The 19,487-nt window shown below is 33.1% G+C and overlaps 1 long non-coding RNA gene across 1 annotated transcript; it reads left to right on the top strand.

Annotated features, from left to right (window-relative positions):
* The first annotated feature begins 6,185 nt into the window (after window positions 1-6,185).
* Window positions 6,186-18,958, top strand: LOC129229960 (uncharacterized). Its single transcript, XR_008581131.1, has 4 exons — window positions 6,186-6,295; window positions 9,376-9,480; window positions 16,439-16,663; window positions 18,800-18,958. It is a non-coding gene; the product is annotated as an uncharacterized LOC129229960 (long non-coding RNA).
* Window positions 18,959-19,487: the final 529 nt, after the last annotated feature.

Below are 19,487 nucleotides of genomic sequence, written 5' to 3'. Positions count from 1 at the left end.
CTGGCTAGCGCGTGTAAGCGTACGTACCTTTGTGCGGGCTAGCGCGTGTAAGCGTACGTACCTTTGTGCATGCTACTGCGCTAGCGCGTGTAAGCGTATGTACCTTTGTGCGTGCTAGCTGGCTAGCGCGTGTAAGCGTACGTGCCTTTGTGCGGGCTAGCGCGTGTAAGCGTACGTACCCTTGTGCGTGCTAGCTGCCTAGCGCGTGTAAGCGTACGTACCCTTGTGCGTGCTATCTGGCTACCGCGTGTAAGCGTACGTATCTTTGAGCGGGCTAGCGCGTGTAAGCGTACGTATCTTTGAGCGGGCTAGCGCGTGTAAGCGTACGTATCTTTGAGCGGGCTAGCGCGTGTAAGCGTACGTATCTTTGAGCGGGCTAGCGCGTGTAAGTGTACGTACCTTTGTGCGTGCTACTGCGCTAGCGCGTGTAAGCGCACGTACCCTTGTGCGTGCTAGCTGGCTAGGGCGTGTAAGCGTACGTACATTTGTGCGTGCTACTGCGCTAGTGCGTGTAAGCGTACGTACCCTTGTGCGTGCTAGCTGGCTAGAGCTGACCAGTGGGAATTATTTGAAATGCACTAACTTTTGCATTAATATCATTTATAAAGACTAGTTTGTCTTAGTTATGGATTAGAAAAAAAAAACGCAGTAGTTAAACAATTGGTATCATAAAAGTAATTTTTAAAAGGGTTACAAAAATTTTTATTCTTTTTTGAAATTAGCACCAGAAATACTTCAACAAAATTCTTCCTCCATTCAAATTATTATTCAGTGCTTCATCTCAACTTTCTGTCACAATGCTTTTATTAAAATTTATAGCGTGAAGAAAATCATTGAGACGAAAGATCTGTTGCCATTTTTTTTCTCCAATATGAACAAATAAAATTCTGGGTTTTATTTTAAAGGCTTCTCCTGTAATCGGAGGATTTAAAATGTTTACCTTTTGCTTATTTTCCGAAATCTTCCACAAAATTTTACTGATTTCTTTTTTCAAGCCTGATTGTTGTACACTTGTCACTTGACATAAATAATTTTCGAGATGGACCGTGCAAATTCGGGTGACGTAGTTAGTAATGTTTAAAAGTTTGAGAGAAATGAACAATTTGCATACCTCTTTGTACAGGGCGAGGATTCATTAGGGGGACTTGGCAACCAACTTCCTCCTGTACCAGCAGTGAGTTACACACTGCTTACATAGTAGTAGACTATGTACTATCACTCGTAGAACATGGAATTTCAATATTCTTTTTTTGAAACAAGTTAACAGCATGTAGAATAAAAATTTTAAGAATTGATGGAATAAAAAAGTTAAACCATAATGTTGAAACAAACTAAAAAAATAAAATAATTCCTTCGAATTTAATGCATATTCAAAGCACAATAAAATTTCAGAATTTGCAACAGACTGTGAAAACTTTGTGATTGTGAGTTTATAATAGTAATCAAAACACTTAAAGCTTTGGAAGGAAAAATAAAGGGCACACGCATCAGACAACTGATGCAATTATAACTTAAAAATCAATTTTATTGCTTTGTAATTAGTCAGAGATTTAAGCTTTCTCATTTATAATTATTGCTATGTAGAACATGCGCACGATGTGTTTTCTTAAATACTGGTAATTATTTTTATAGTCATCAAAAACTCACGATTACAAATTTCCAGACAATTAGTAAGAAATTCTGAAACTGTAATGGACTTGATATCTGCAAGAAGCTTAGAGAAATCATTCATCATGTATTACTTTACAGTTCAATATAAACATGTTGCATTACAACTTTATAGAGGAGAAAAAACTTAATGTAAAATCTAAATGCAACCCTATTACAACCCAAGTAACATAAATCACGTTACATCACGTTGCTCTGAAGCGTTGACATCGCGTTACTGGTAACGTTGATAGAGCGAAAATATGTCTCGTTACAAAACGCAAAAGCAACGGTTTTATTAACGTTACATCAACGATTTTTGAAACGTTACATCAACCATTATTTATCACGTTACATCATGTTGCTTTTAAACGTTGTATTAAGCTTTTTTTTTTTTTTTTTTTTTTCAAAGCTTGAATAAAGTTTTTTTTTTCTTGGTGAGAAGGGGGGTGGGTTCATTGAACGCTTAATTTTTGATACAGTAAGTATTCTGCATTTTTTGTTAATGCAATTACTGTAATATACTCTTATAAAATCTGTACATTTTTTTTTCAATTTATAAAATGTCTCATGCCGTTTAAAGGCCTTCGAGTATTCTCACACTGTTGCTTTATTTACAATATTTTGTATGAGCATTCCTGATATTTAAAAATAAACCGAGCATAACATAGCATAGCCGCATTTACATCAAGTGGAGTTCTATTAATAGTTAAAATTAACGATATTACTACAAACTAATTAAAAGCTTCTTTCATAAATAAATCCTTGAAAAAAGTATTATTACAAAAGAACTCCAGTAATATTTTTCGAAAGGCATGAAAGTTTTGAAAAAATCCTCTTACATCAGTGCTTTAACAAAAATTTGAAATATTATTACTAAAGATAATTTCAGTTATATGACAAAAAAATTTTTAAAAAATTGCTACAATTATTTCGTCAAAATCGTTCTGCAAAAAGCCGATTAAATGAGTAAAACATAGTATCATTTATCGCTCTTATAGCTTATTAATGGAACATATCCCCAAGCTTCAGCATCTTTTTAAGAAATCAATGAATAAATACTCAAATAAAAACATCTAACATTATTCTTTCAAACAATATTATAAATAAAAGTACGGTGGAGAAAGTACTCAAACTCCGACCAATGGCGGTTCATTAACTTCATAAAAATATGTAATAACACTTTTTTTTAATAAAATAAGTATATCAACAATAATACACTAACAATAATGCAAAGTACTTACCGCTGAAAGTGGTGAGAGATCGCGATTGCGAAGCTGCAAAACAATGGCGGCATAGCAAGCCAGAAGTTGTTTACTGAAAATGGCCACTAGGATTCGGAGGTTGCCGAAGACGAGGCAGGGTGCAACGAAAAGTAATGATAAGTAACGTTTCTTTTGCAACTGTTTGTCAACGTTACAAATTTAAGAAATTTGCAACGTGATGTAACGTTTCAAAATTACGCTTTTTGTATCGAATCGATAAAGCAACGTGATATCACGTTGCGTGGGAAACGGTAACGATGCTTTAACTAATTGCAACGTGATGTAACGATGACATAACGTTTCAGTGTTACTTGGGAATGCTAATGGATAGTTTGGATTAGTACATAATAGTTCGGAATATGTATATAACCTATTCAGATAATAATTAATATACTTTGTTTCTCAACATGTTTGGAATTGAAATATGTTCAAATGTAAACTAGCTGTTAGCAATAGCTTATTGTCGATAACTTTTTTTGTTGTCACTTACAGTGTAACCATCTATAATAAAAAAAATTACTTAGCTACGATTGCTTCATAATAAAGAAGAGACTTATAAAATTAAGATTAGAAGTAAGACACATTAAAACGAAAATTATTCAAGAATTGAATGCATTGCCTGCTTATAACAGGAAAATTCTCAAAAAATAGCACGATATAAAACCAATTCAAGTTGAGAATCAAGTTTCATAACAGTCCAGGAATAAACTCTAATTACACAGACAAACAATATAGAAAAGTAGTGTTCCCGCTAGGTCGTTTTTGAAGGGCGCAGCGCCCTGCCCTTTTCCACATCAACAGAATGCGCCCTGCCCTTCTTTTAGATCGCAAAATGCGTCCCACCCTTTAAAAAAAGAAGGAAATTGCACCCTGTTTTTTAAAAAGATGCCTCAAGCATTGTTTGGACTCGTGCGATATCTGGGCAATTTTACTTGTCCAGCGATCGTCTGCAAAAACGCCCATTTCTTATCATTATTCCCAGAATTTCACCCTGAAAACGGCCCAATGAATAAAAGGGGAAGCTAACACCTAGGCAAAGCTTAGATCATTAACACATAGATACGGCAGTGGGCGTGGTTGTAGATGCAGGAAGAACCGCGGGGGAAACCGCAAGACTTACTACAATAACATTGGAAGCTATTTTTAGATTAAACGCCTTGAAATGAAAATCTAATCGCTCCAGTACTAAGTAAGAGAAATTAAAGCAGCTGTAATTTTCCTTGAAAGAAATATGGGAGCGATTTCGCTTCTTTTATAAGATGAAAAAAACTTACTTTTTAAGTTCTCGCGGTAAGCATTCATAATGACCAAAAAAGGAGGGCGAGACTTGGCTGCCGGCTGGCTGGCAGCCTAGTCTCCACAGCTAGGATGCCGGCTGGTTCACGTGACCTGTTTGACGGGTTTTTCACGTCACTGTACGGCAGCGGAAACCGAACAGATGTTTGTTTACAGATTGTAAGTCGTATTGTAGCTACGTATCAATTCGTATATATAATTCAATGTTACTTATTTCATAAAAATATCGATGAGTTCATGATAGTTTGAACCGATACAGGTTTGTACTCTGTGATTACCTACTGCTACCATTAAATTTGTTCTTTTGTTTGTGAACGAACGAGTCTAAACTTGAAACTTCTCATGAAGCCTATTTTTTTTCAATTCCTTTTATTAGTGCTGGCATGACACTAAAATGAGGCTTTCCGTTTGTTTGCTTGAATTGCTCACAGCAGGCTCCATAATTGTCCTGATTATCCTGATAAAAAATATTTTGTCATGAGTATTAACTTTTTGTCCTGATGATCCCAACAGGTTTTCAGTTTGTTCCTTGGGAAAAGTACCTAATTTATTCAAGGTCCTTAATCTGAACTTCAAAAGGTTAAAATTAGCAGTTCCCTAGTTAACCAGCAGTAATTAGTAGACTCCGGCAGTAATTGGTAATCCACTGCTTTGCTGATTTACCTACCCGCCATTGGAAACTGATTAATCAGTACAAACATTTTCATGTTAAAAGCAGTGGTGTTCTCCATATACGCTATATACTCTCAAACATTTTTTAGACATATAGCGTTTACCCTCAAGCTTCAAAAATTTTCATACTGTGGTATATTATGTATATGATCGCATACACATTGTGCGTAATGGATTACTGGGAGTATATATACCCCTAAAGAAAAAATATGACTGGTTAAAGGTATTATTGCATAGAGGATGTATCAATGCTTATTGAATTTTAGCCGATTAATCGATAGATTCTGTTTTATATTGTTTTGCTAAACACTAGAAATTATGCTGAATGAATTATTTACACCTAACCAATAGTTTTGAACTCCAGTTGGTATATTGCATCTAGCTGTTCTCTCACCATTTGATTCATAACTTTCAAGTATGGTAATGTTATTAACAATATATTGATACTCAGGGGCTGATACAGAAAACTATTTTGGGGGGGAGGGTTAGCTGAAGAATGACGACCCCCGTGAACGAACCTACGGTTTTAGGTACGAAAAATTTCAAAAACTGCTTGCGGTTAAATAAAAAGCATCAAATCAGCCTGGAGTAAGACACCTAACTGGGGATAAACATTGCAAATTGATTTCATGAGGAATGAGATAAAGTAGTTCAAATGTTTACTTTTAAAAATAATAAATGAAATGTTAAGATACTGTAATCATCTACATTTTACACATAAAGTTCTCAATTGTTTAGGGGGGTATGACCCTCCAGCCTCCATGACTCTCCCCTTGTATCTGCCACTGTTGATACTTTGTTTGAGAAAGAAATAGAAGGGGACAGAGGAATCACTGAGTAAAACTCGAAATGGAACCGATATTTTAAAGCTAACAAGGGCCTGAATTTGAAAAAAAAATGGACGTTTAGAAACTTGTAACAGTGTCTAGTTGTGAGCCCTACAATTTGCATTGGTCTTTTTATGACAAATTTCCAGTGCAAAAAAAAATAATAATAATAAATGAAAAACATGTGTACTAAACTTGTTTGCAATATCTGATGATATACATTTCATTTTGCTACTGAGTGCAATAGTATATATGTGCACTACTTTTTAAAAAATGTTAAGTGTTCTGATATTTTTGTAATTTTGTGTCCTGATTTTGTTTCAAAGCCACTATAAAGGCTGCAACTTTTGTAAAAAAAAAATAGCTGCTTACTGTTTTCTATCTTTTGTTTGGTGTCATTGTATCATCATTTACATTTTTTTTTTTTTTTTTTTAAGCCACTACAAAGTCTCTAGAGATATTTCAAGATTTCTCTCTTCAGTCATGGATTAAAGAACAGAAATTCACTACATAATTGCCACAATAGTCGGAGCTTTCCCGAGTCTTGCTGTGCTATACTCTCCTGTTTGAACAGATATTTGACCATAAGTAAGCCTTACACTACCTATTTAGTGCCGATTTTTATGATATGGTTCTATAATAACCAAGGACGGATGCAAGGGAGGAACAATCGGCTCCTCCTTGAGCCGAGATGCAGGAACTGTCCCTCAACCTATTTTTGTTTCTCAAGTTCCAAAAATGTAATTTTAGATGATCTATAATGTTGTGAAAAAGTGGGCTCTCTATGGGAATTTTTTCAGAATTGTTGTCTTGAAAATGCAATCGTAGCATGTTGCTTAACACTTTAGTAATATTAATCGGAACACAGGTTGTTTTTCAAAGTTCCAAAAACTATTGTAGATGACATTATGTGGGGTTCGGGAGATCCCCCCTAGAAAGTATAAATTGAAATTCAAAAAAGCAATTTTAGGACACCTTTGATGACGTTTAGTTAAAGGAAAGGGTTCAGGACGTCCCAATCCACTCCCAACAAATAGAAATAAAGCAAAAGAAACTTAATTTGTGACAATCATCGGTGATGTTAAAGGGCGGAGGTTTTGGAATTTATTGAAAGGTAATCATCTGGATCCATCCATGGCAATAACCTACAGTTACCATTGACTGATAACCCATGATCTTACTATCATGTTTACTGACTTAATCTTAATTTTTTTATGATACTAACCCTTTGACAAACTATTTCAGTTAGCACATCTGGAAAATGTATGTGTATAAAGAAGTGGTCATTTGTTGGTGCTAGGGGGTGGTGTTATTCAGAGGGGTTATGAAAAACCAGGCTTATTTTAAAAGAGGGTCACAAAAAAACCCTCATAAAGAAGGAGCATGAGAAGTTATCCAATTTATTGCAGAAAAAGAATTAAAGCAATTATACATGTTATGCTGAATGTTTTTCGAATGAATTAGCAATAATTTTAGCATAAAGCCAAGATCTCTTCCAGCCTTCAAGTTTTTTAAGCGGCCTTGCCAGTCAATTACAATTTCTGCTGAAAATTTTTTAATCCTCATTGTATGCATTCAAAATCTTGCAGGTGTCTAAACCAGCAATACCGGATTAGTAGCTGATAGGCTGCTTGCGGCCCATCAAGCTCTTTTGTTAAGCTAACCATAAAGACTAGTGATGGGCATAATCAAGATCTCGGGAATCAAGTACTTCTGATAATCGAGACTTTTTGAAATCGGGAACTCAAGTGATTGACTGCTGGGGTATTTTGAATTCATATCTCACAATGTTTCAAATTGAGATCTTGAAATGTTTCAGCTGCGTTTTTGAGTAATTAAAACTCAAGTTTTTCAAAATTGAGTTGACTTCTATAGGGGTGCCCACTAAAAAGAGGGGGGGGGGGGTCTATAGCACAAACAGCACCACTGAAATTCAAAGGGGCTTTTTATTGAGAGGGTTGTTTTGTCTTATTTTTCGGTGCGAGATCAGTCTCTTTCTAAATGAATAATCTGTAACATTTGAGAGGGTGTGCACCTTTGTACCTTGGGGGAGAGAGATGAATTGAATTCTTAAGTTGTTTCTGCAGTAGGGAGGGATGCCATCAACCTGTCATATAGGGACTGTGGTGGCCTGATTGGTGAAGCTTCTGACTTGTGACCAGAGCCCCCCCCCCCCCCCCATTCTTGAAACCAAAACTGGAAATCCACTGAGCGGTAAAGTCTGGAAACTTGCTACTTTGACGGAGTTTACTTTAGATGCGGAATTTAGTAATTATTCAGTTACAAGTTTTGCAAATTCAGCCTGCTGGTGTATATTAGTAATTTTGGTTTAAACACTGGCATTTTTAGTACCAAAGCTGACAATCATGGCTTAATTGTTTTCTTAACAGATATTTATGATATAAAAGGGATAAGAGATTTAATCTCAATGGGTCCTTGCTCCAAATTAGTAAGCATTTCAGAAGTAAGGAATTAAGAAGTATTAGTTCTACAATTACATTCGTTCAAATTATTTCGACGAATATCAATGTGTGGTTATTATTTCTAATACTTACTATGCTAAATTTGTATGCTGTATCAAAGGTCAAATATGTATTTCGTTGAGTTATTTATAGTGCAAAGATAAAGGTTATGAAGATTTCAAGAATAGAATTATTTATTAAGCACTAGAAAAATAAATTTTTGAAGTGTAATCAATGCTGTAGTTGAGAGAAACATGTTTGAGGGGGGACCACCTTTTTATATGTACTCTGCACTAATTTAAAGCCAAAGAAAAAAATTTTCTCTGAAATATTACCACACAGTAGCTTGTACAATTTATTTGTATATTTATGATGCAATGGGACTTGATGGCTTTTGGAAATAACTTTTATGTCAGTTTCAGTTTTTTTTTTGGGGGGGGGAGGTGTATTGATGTAAGCAACTAAGGTTAGTAAAACCAACCCCCCCCCCCTCCGAATCCTTCAATTCATTTTAATTTTTCACTGGAATTGTTTGCTATATATGTTGTTATGCCCTTTTCTTTAATTTCCATTTTTTACTCAGTAAAATTTTAATACTGGTCGAAATTTTAGATTTTATTAGTCACTGTGATTCTAATCGGAGCTCATTCAGTTGCAAATGATTGACAAAGTACTATACCCATTGTAGAGACTGCAAGTTTTTTTTCCCTTGACTTGTCTCATTGCAAAAAGAAGTTCTAAGCCATTTCATGAAAGTAAAAAAAATCATGTAACGTTACCACAACATAAAAATAAAGCTTATTTTCATCTAGTATTTATGCTGTGCATATATTGTGTTGTTAGCACTATAACTAAACAAACTAGTCAAATCTTATTCAGAAATAAAACACTCCTGATTGTAGTGTCTGGTTCTTACTATATCACATGTGATACATCCCCTCTAAGCCCACCCTCAAATAGAAAAAAAAACATTACTCTTTTCTACTTTGTACTAATCAAAACAATTATTCAAGTTCATTGTACAAAATATTAAGCTTTCATTCTTTGCTTGAGTCTGAAAGGGATAATTTGTAAACAATGTTACCAGGAGACACTTTAAGAATAAATTCTATCAGTGTAAGTGTATGCCGGATTTATTTCCTTACTAACATATTTATATCTATAATTGTATTTAAATTAAATATTCACTCTTTACTTTAATTGTAGAAAAATAAAACTGCTTCTTGTAATTTCCTGCAACAGTCAGATATCTCTACTAGAGGAATCTACTGCTGTGAATACTTGTAAAGAGGTCTCACACTCAAGAAAGGTGTAAGTGTAGTTTTTATTACCTTAACATTGAAAACAGCTTTTTTTTTTCTAATTCAATTCTGGTCCAATTGACCTTTTTGCTAAGTGTTGACTTTTGAGCTGAAAGTTAAAATCTACTACTTACTTTAATAACATTGTCACAGGGTTGGCGAGTTTTTTGACACTATGGTAAATACCATGGTTTTTACCATTCTGTCCAAAACTGCATTTTTAGTGAAACTGTATTTTGTGAGAAAGTATCAAAAACAGAGCAAAATGTGTCTTATGTTTTAAATTGAATATTTATTCAATGTGGACTGGACATTCAAGTATAAATAATATATATATATAACTTATTTGTACAGCTTAATCTATTCTAGGAACATAGAAGTTTAATTCTTTATTAAGAATTTTAATTTGTTCGTCCGCATGTTTTTTTTTTTTTTTTTTTCATAATAGTTCGACATTTATGCATGCATGCAAATGTAAGTGTTCAAAATATAGTGCAATAACTGACTTAAATACAATAAATGACGATTTTTTTGAAATTGCAAAATGTATTAAAAATATGAATTTCAAAAAGAAATTTTCACAAGTTAAAAAATATAAGTGCATATTAGGGTGGCCCTTATTTTTCCACTTTGTGAGAATGTAGCTCCCACCCTCCTATTTTGTTTCAATTAACAAAAAAATAATGTGTGCATATTATTAGCTCAATCGGAAAAGTTTAAAGGGTGCCTCAAATAGCATGAAATTGTCGAAATTTCACCGAAAAAACATTTTATTCATATGTTTTCAAGTTTAAAAGCAAATTTCTAGCAGATCTGGATTTTTTATGGCCTTATTTCCTGTCACAAGTGTTATTTTATTCAAACTGCTTTTTCTTGAGATTTTGTTCAGCTTTCCCGCTTTTCATCTGATTCTTTTCTGATTCTGACTCTTTCGAAGCTTTTTCCCCAAAACAACGCTAGTGACTCATGACGTTTTTGCAATCATTTCTACAACAATCTAACCAAAAGCTTCTCTGTGAATATTTAGCCGAGTTTTGTAAGAACACATAAATTTATGAGCGTATTTAAAATTAAGTAGAAATTTAATTTAGTTTCAGTTTCATTAACTTCGTTAGCATGCAGTGTTTTCTATAACATGGCATTTACTTTTGTTGAGTGAATGTAAGAAAACGCTTATGATTAATATATAATTGATATTACAAAATAAATCTATATATTTTTTTTCATGTGGTTAGATAAACTAAATTTGTAACTCTATTTTTATGAAATGTGTATCCTTTATTTAGTTTCTAACTAAGTATAACATTATCTTTTAACTTTAATTTTCACTTCGTGCGGTAACTCTATTTTTACAAAATGTGCATTGTTGACTTATTTTCTAACCAAGTACAGCATTGTCTTTTATCACTAATTTTCATGCTGGCCTGATTATTGTGACGATCAAACTAGGCTTGTAACATAGCACCAACATCTACAGGGTTCGTACTCGATTTCAAAAATAAAATGAAAGCATCTTGCAGGAGTAAAATGAGATTTTGAAGGAGTACTATAGTGCAGTGCATAAATATCACTTTTTTTCAACATATTTGACCCCCTTCCCTCTTTGTCAAAGTGTCACACTACACCTTACTCCCGGTCTAGTCACATGTCATATTTTTTGTAAACATATTGTGTTAATAACTGTTGTGTCACTTTTTCTCACCCTCTCTCTCCCCTTGTCACAATTTCATGAACCTGTCTCCCCTTCAATGACATCACTTGTGAAGGATCCCATTTATCATGTCAAAACTGCTATTTACTAAACAATTTTTTTTTAACACAATCATTAAAAAAACTTCATGTATTTTTAAACATTTATACAGTAATTAGACAAACTGACTTTTACGGCTGAGAGTGTGGTAGGGGGAAAAGCAATAATCATAAAACTTTAAAATATAAGCGTATGAGAACTATAGTTTCATATAAGTCATCTTAGTCATCTAATGTAATATTTTCATTTTCAAATTTTACGACTTCTATAAGCAATTTGTAAATCACATCTTTATGAAAAATAAATAAATATGCGAAAATACTACATTAAAATTTCAAAATAAAAAGCTGTAATTTAATAGTAAAATACACTAAAACATTGATTTACTTTGTAAATCTTACTTGATCGACCTACTAAATTTGAAAAAAAAAAGTGTGAGCTGTTGACATTTGTTTCCTTTCAGTCTTCCTCAAACTGTTCGATTTCAGGAATAATTATATGTCTTTCTTAGTTTCAATGCCCTTTTTATGCTCAGTGATGTCTTTTTACAGGCAAATGTTTTTCTCCTACAAATAATTATTTCTTCCAGATAATATTACTTTTCAAATGACAACCTAAGAATTTCTCTTAACCTTCAAATTTTATGAACTCTGTTAATCAATCTGTAAATTACATCTATATAAATATTAAATAGCAAAATATACAAAACTGCTACGTTACATTTATTTATTAAAAAAAAAGAAAGTTTAATTTATCAATAAAATATGCCAAATCTCAACGTGTTTATTTTTCTTTCCCAACTGCGATCAACTCAGTTGAGACAGAATCCCCCCCCCCCTCTTTGCTCTTGTGGCGAAGCTAATAGTTCTTGATCAAAGTATTTTAAAAGACTGTCATAGAGGATGGTTATGTAGGAGTGATGAAGGAGTTTGAAGGGCCCTTCAAAACAATTTCCTAAATGAAGAAGTTTTGAAGGAGCGTACGAACCCTGGTCTACCGGTAGTTGTTCACGCAAGTTAAGAAGAGATTTTTATGTAGATCTTCTCGATTACCTCTCAAATTAAATTACTGTAGTAAAAATGCCATCAAATAGGCAAATTTTAAGCATTTTTATATTTTTTACAATGACAAAAAAGCAAGAAGTACAGCATTATTGCTTCAAGAATTTCTGTTTCCTGGCAAAAACTCACCAATTCCTACTAGAAGGATGGACACTGAATTGATAAGTTAGCCTAACTCTATAATGCATGAAATAATTACAGATTTTTTTTTTTTTTTTCAATAATTTCATGTTGAAAAAAGGAGGAGAAAAGATCTTTTTGAGGGGAGAGATTTGAAAATACGGATTATATCTCTGACAGTGCATGTACATATGCTTTGAAAGACATCAAAAATGAAAATAATAGGAAATTCTGAATTCTTCAGTGCAAAAAAGGACGCCCGGGCTCCAAAAGGGAGTTGTTCAAACGAAAAGAACTTATGAAGAAATGGAATAACAATGTCTCATCAAAAGCTTATGATTTAGCTTCTAGTTTCAAACATCTCAAGCAACGATGGTTTTGACGACAGTGACAGAGAACCAGGACAAAATTTGACAAATAAGATATATATCTGGTAACTATGGAAGTACTTGATGATATATTCTCAACCATGCTCGAATTTCTTGAACAACAACTTTCTATTCAGAAACAACATCGTGATGATCATCAAGATTTTTTAGAATTAGCTATAACAATCTTACCGGGATTTTAAGGAATGGGATATCATTTTGTAAGCCAGGAACTATAAAGTCATGCTAGGTGGATCTCAAAGGCTCTTTACGTATTCAAGATTTAACTACTTTAGGGTCAATTTCAGCTATCTAAAAGGGAGAGGAACGCTTTAAGAACATCATGTATTTTTCTTGGGCTCGAGTCTACATTCGAACCTGCTTTCTCTCCCCAAAAGCTGTAAAAGCTCCCTATCCAGATTTTCTATTCATGCATCACATGATCAATTATCAGGATATTGATCCAGAAATCAGAAAGTTACTCTCAAAAAAATTTTAAGCCATGGCTTAAATTTGGTTCACGAAACTATGACTCTTTCCTTATTAGATGATATTATTCCAACTAGGGTTAAGAGAATTATGACTCAAATTATGCTAGAAGCTGATAAATATTTTGAAATACCTGTTACAAAATATTTCTTTACCCGACAATCAGCTCTGATTTCTTTAACATAGGCTTCAACTTGGAAGGATGAATTTAGATATTATATTATTAATGGAAAAACTTGACAAAACACTTTTTGTGAATGATGCTGCAGAAAGAGGTGTAAAATTGATTCAGAAACACAATAATATTTTCAGAGAAGATGAAAGGGAGGAAAAAAAAATTGCTTCACACATCATTGCTGAAGACCATAAAAATTGCACTTCTGATACTAAATCCTGACTTAAGAAAGAATAATGTTCAACATTGGTTTATTCTACTATGTTTTGATTCTATAAAAATTATTAGTCCTAATAAAATGTATTTATTCTCTAGAAATTGTTGTGATGTTAAAGAAAAATGCAGTTTAAATTTTTTTTACTATATTTCTAGGACTTTGTGTGTGTGTGTGTGTGTGTGTGTGTGTGTGACTGAACTTCAAGGCATTTGAGGTACCCCTAGAAATTGTCCAATTGAAGGGAAATTTTGCACAGGCTGTTCTTTTGTCCATTGGAACAAAATAAGAGGGTGGGTATCAATGCAATTCTAACTTCTGAAAAATGTCCTATAGCTAAGGGCCACTCGAGTGCATATATTTAATGATCAATGTCTTGTTCGTTAATGTATGAGTGAAAAAAGAATTTTCATTAAAACTTCATATAAAACTTAAGTGCAAAAACTATTTTAAAAAATCAGATTTTTCTTTGCACACTTTACTTTACACATTTAGTAACATTCTTTTGAGTTTTAATGGAACTGAAATTAGTTATCTTGGTACTGTTGTGAATTTCCGTTCATAACTCTACTGACTGTTACATAAGAAAGTTTTTAGAGCTGGAGACCCAGGACTCCTCTTTAAGTTGAGTATAGAATATCCCCAATTGTAGGGGGTGCGGGTGTTTCTCCCCTGGAGGAAAGTTTGAAAAATAGATATTAAGTTCTGCATTTTGAAGCCTTATAAGATGTAGTTGGAACTACAAAAATACCAGGACAGAAATAGGCAAACAAAACTTTTTTAAAGTTATATACTTTAATTAAGATAATACACAAATTAAGATAATGTACAGTAGAAATTGTTTTTGATTTGACGAATCAATGACAGAAGTTGACAGAGAAAAAGTGTGGGAAGAGAAAAGACAATACATTGGCTTTCGATACAGTTAGTTTTTAATTATCATTCCAACCCACCAACAAATACAACGAGTTAAATATAAAATGATCAATTGTAAAAAATGCTTTAAAACATATGGTGTACAGATTTAGAAAATAGGTAACAAGACAGTAACATACTGCCTATTTAAACAATTCCTAATGTATGCACTTGTTAAGAAATAAAATTGGAGCCCAACTTTGCTTCGGATTTTCAAAGACTTACTAATTATTTTCAAGAACTCTAAAACAATTAAAATTCTTTAGCTCACTTCATTTGTACTTTTCTGTCTGATATTTTAGCACTTGATCCTAAATTTTTAAACTCCTGTTCTAACTTTGTAAGGAACAGCTATTTTAAATGTAAAAGGAAAAAAAACTATAGATTTCCCATTACAACAACTTCTCTTCAGTTGCAAGTGGGACAGAAAACAAAGAGGAATAGAAGTAGATTGTAATTTTATTTTTGGGCTAAACAGATTGACAATATGCAGAAGTAAGATAAAAGCAAGCAACACCAAAAGAATTTCCAAAATTCTGCATTCGGAGTTATATAAATAGCAAGATATGAAACATGTGAGTCACAAAAATATTTAATATGTTTCAGAAACATAAGAACCATGGTTTTTACATTTTTTGTGCAGGATAAAGCAAGGAGCTGAATTTGACATATATTGGCATTCCTTCTCCATACACCCTCCCATTTGTTGTTTGTAGCTACACTTTTCAAAGTTTTCAAGTACTAGAAAATAAAATTTATTTTTCAAGTACTTTATTTTTGAAACGAATCATACAAATTTCCGGCAGTTGGGGGCCCTAAGCTATAGCTTGCTTAGCTTGTAAGTAAATCCAGGCCTGCAAATAACCGCTCCGATTCTTAATGGGTTTTTTTTCATTCTACATATGAACGTTGATGAGATAGAATGGCACCCAAACGCGCTTTTTTATCTAAAGTTGGCGAAAATGGGAAGAAAATGAGAAAGTTTCTGACCGTTAAAGAAAATGTCAAGATTCTCAATATGCTTGAACAATTAATAAGTGGATTCAAAGTAGTACAGCAATCAGGTATGAGTGTATCTTTGATACGTGCAATTAAAATTCAAGAAAAGGAAATCCGTAAAAGTTCAGAACTTAGTTTTGATACTGAAACTCGCAGAGTAATGTCTGAGCAAAATACAATCATAAGAATAGAAACTGCTCTTTCATTGTGACTTAAAGAGGCTAGAAAGAGGGGTGCTCCCACACTTTCATAAACCATCATCTTCATCCTTTTAAAAATTATAATTACGTTTACGATATCTACTGTTCAGTGCTAATATAATGCAGCATGGTAAGACAAACAACATTAGAAGAAGCACCAGTTTGCAAATTACAGCAGACACGTGTTTCGGCGTTACAGGGAATGCCTTTTTCAATGCAAAAAATAATGAGCTTATGGATGAAAAGACATCCGACAAAAGATGGTTTACAAAGATGCAGTATGGTTTGTACGGTACTTAATGTAAGTACCGTACTGTTTTAATTCATGTCTCTCATTGCTCATTGATTTTGTGCTTTGTAGTAGTAATTTATGTTAAATTGTAATGCTTTAATGCTTAGTTATTTAACGCTAAAATGCGGAAAAAATCATTTCTTTATAACAGATACGGTAATATATAGTTAAGAAATGTTTTTAGACAATTTAAGGGGCGTTAACACTTGTCTGAAGTAATTAGGTATGCTTACAAAAAATTTCTAAACATGCGTTGTTCCACAACGCGAAATTTCGACTTGTGCGAGGGGTCTTGGAACACATCCCTCGCATAAATCGGGATCCGACTGTATTTTTATTATAACTTGATGCCTTTTTAAAAAGAATTTATTTTCCTTTTAATTAGTTTATAGTTCTGCAAGAGATTTTGAATCTTTTGGCCAAGCTTAAAAAGACGGCAAAAAGCTGAAAAGAGAAGCGAAGTTGCTACAGGAAAAGGTGGAGATGAATGTGATGTCTAAGAAAGCTCCCAAGTTGCAGCTGCAATTGGCGATATTAATGCTGCAGAACATGAATTTGTTTTGTGTCTGTCAAGCATTAATGGTTTGATGCAGTTAAAAGTGATGCATTCGTAAGTATAGCAAAATTCCTGAAATTGGTACCTTATAATTTTGTAACTTACCTTTTCTGAAAGTTGTGTACTAGTAAGTAGCTAAAAATTCCCCAAACTTTTTACTGACGAGAGTTTATTCTAGGAATGCACCAATTCGTTGGTAATTAGTCATACTGCCGATTTTAATGGGCAGGAAAATTGTTTTTTGAATAAAATTATATATTAAGTATGCCTAGAACAAGAAACTATGGGTGAATTTATTATACATAAGAAAATATTTTTTTTATTGTTTAAGAACCATAGTAGGTGGTTATATGCAGCCTGACTCAGTTCCCCTCGCTTCCTCTCAAACTTTTTACAGAATACTCCTATTCAAGCAAAAAAAAATGTTTTTCAGTTATTGTACTCTCTTTTTATACACATAACTACAACATTTTACAATTTGCTTTCAAAATTACACCCTTTAATTGAGCAAAAATGTTTTTGTGTCATATGTTTTTGTTTTTAATGCAGGTATTTTTTTTTCAACTGAGAGAGCAGTAAAAGCCATTATGATTATAATTAATCTGCTAATGGTTAATTGGCCAATTTGCTTATCAGTGCATCCCTAGTTTATACACTGTAATGAACTATTTGATGGCCAAAATAGCAATAAAACTTGCTTGAGCATGTTTTCAAAGTCACAAGGAATCTCTTTTTCAATAGAAACACATGTGAGCTTATGAATGAAGAGAAATTCCGCAAAAATAGATTATGCATATTTACGAAAGTCTCTGAACTGAAAGTTCTAGTGATACATATCTTCATTAATTGTGACCCACCATGTTATCCTAATTGAAATTTAATAATATATGCCTATTTACTGATTGAGGAAATTAGGATCATTCAAAAAAAGATTTAGAACTTTTTTTGAAAAATGTGAAAGCCCATACAAATTTTTGAAAAAGAAAAAAGTATGTAATATGAAGTAGATTTATTGCATACCAAAATATATATAATGACCCGTTGACAAAATGTATAATATACTCTTACTCACCAATAAAAAAACGGTTTCTAAAAAACTTTGACTTTTGTCGGAGTCATATTTTTTATTTAAGTTTTAAAAGGGGCTCTCATTGGCTGTAAGTCTTTAAAAGAACTTCAGTTGCAAACGTTTTCAAAATCTATTCAGGCAGTCAGGGCCGGATTTGGAAATGTGGAGGCCCTGGGGTAATGAAGGAGTGGAAGCCCCTAATCAGGGTTCCAAAAGATCATATTTTCGAAAATATTAGATACTTTGATATATATATATATATCCAAATATTTTGATATATATGTATATATCCGATATTTTCAACCCTTGAAAGTTAGGATATTTTGTAAAAATTTTATTGTGGGGGCCCCTTTGTTGTGGAGATCCCGGAGCAGTAGCCACGCCTGCCCTCCCTTAAATCTGGCCCTGTAGGCAGTATCCTTTACCTAGGAAAATAGTCCATCTACTAGACCATCACTCACATAACTGGTTCCTTCATTTAACCAGTTACTATTTTCCTTGTTTGGCAACTGTTTTGCAGACTTTTTTATTTAAAATTCTACTTAAACCACTATTTTTAGACCATAACTTAGTGGCAGCCCTGTTCTGTTTATCACGGCAGCATCAAAAACTTGGCAATCTGATATTTATCAATGGAACAATGATATGATGAAAAAGGATGGCTTATAAAAATTGTTTTTGGTTGAGACATTTTTTTTTTCAATTCTGGTTCATATTTGATCTACCATCATAAAAATGTTATTGAAGAAGGGCTTGATTTGGAAAACGTTCAGTTAGGCCTTAATCATCGATGAAACAATTTTATGATCTTAAATCATCTCTTGAGAATTTCTCAGCCAGGGATTTTACCTGGGTGGGAAGGCCGAAGGACCTATGTTTTGTCATGTTTTTGACTACTATATTAGAGTTGGTAATATATGTTATAACGAAGGGCTCTGGGGACTCAAAACTCTCTTTGCTGCCCCACTACTTAAGTCATATTAATAAATGTTGTTATACATAATTTGTATCTTTTGTTATGTGTAATATATAATTCTTACTATGCATTTATTTAGCCTATTTCACTGTGTAAATTAATGTGTAATTATATCTTAAGTGACTAATTGTTTTTTTTTCTTTAGCTAGTGTAAAAATTAAGTACTAACAAGCAGAGACTAATTCCATTAGCCATCAAGTCAGTAAAGTGCTAGCTGGTGCTGCTGATTGGAACTTGCATCATTCTAGAAAAATCGAAAAAGGATACTAGACTTGCAAATCCGAATAAGAAGAAGAAAATGTATAGATGCAAAAAAAAAATGTATAAAACTTTTTTATTCATAATAAATTTGTAAATATGTAAATTGCTCCAAAATATTCTTTTTGAAGAAAAAAAAGAAGAAAACAAAGAAACAAACTTCCTAAAATAATAGTGGCTGCTTACCGTTGGAAGCTCCCTATTAGCCATTAGAAAAGTTTTTATAATCTTGTAGCGCATGAATGCAACATGTTTCCTATTTTTTGTTTTAATGGCTTTACTTTTATCATTTAGAGAAAACATTCTTACAGAATTAAAATATCAATGAGTAGAATAGGATGTTCGCATCTGATACTTAATCTTAATACATTCAGGGCCTGGTTTAAGCGTAAGCATGAGAAGCACAGGCTTTAAGGACCCCAAAAAATTACAAAAAAATATATAAAAATTTCATAATGGGTGTTTACATTTGTATTGCACTATAAAATTTTTCTAAACATTTTTATTCAAGTATAAGTTTATTGCTGGCTCTGTTTTAACGAGGTTTACGAGTTTAGTGGAAACCTAACTCTCTC

The sequence above is a fragment of the Uloborus diversus genome, chromosome 9 (assembly GCF_026930045.1).
Source record: "Uloborus diversus isolate 005 chromosome 9, Udiv.v.3.1, whole genome shotgun sequence".
Lineage (NCBI taxonomy): Eukaryota > Metazoa > Arthropoda > Arachnida > Araneae > Uloboridae > Uloborus > Uloborus diversus.
Note: the sequence above shows the minus strand (reverse complement) of the source record. Positions and strands in the feature narration are given on the sequence as shown.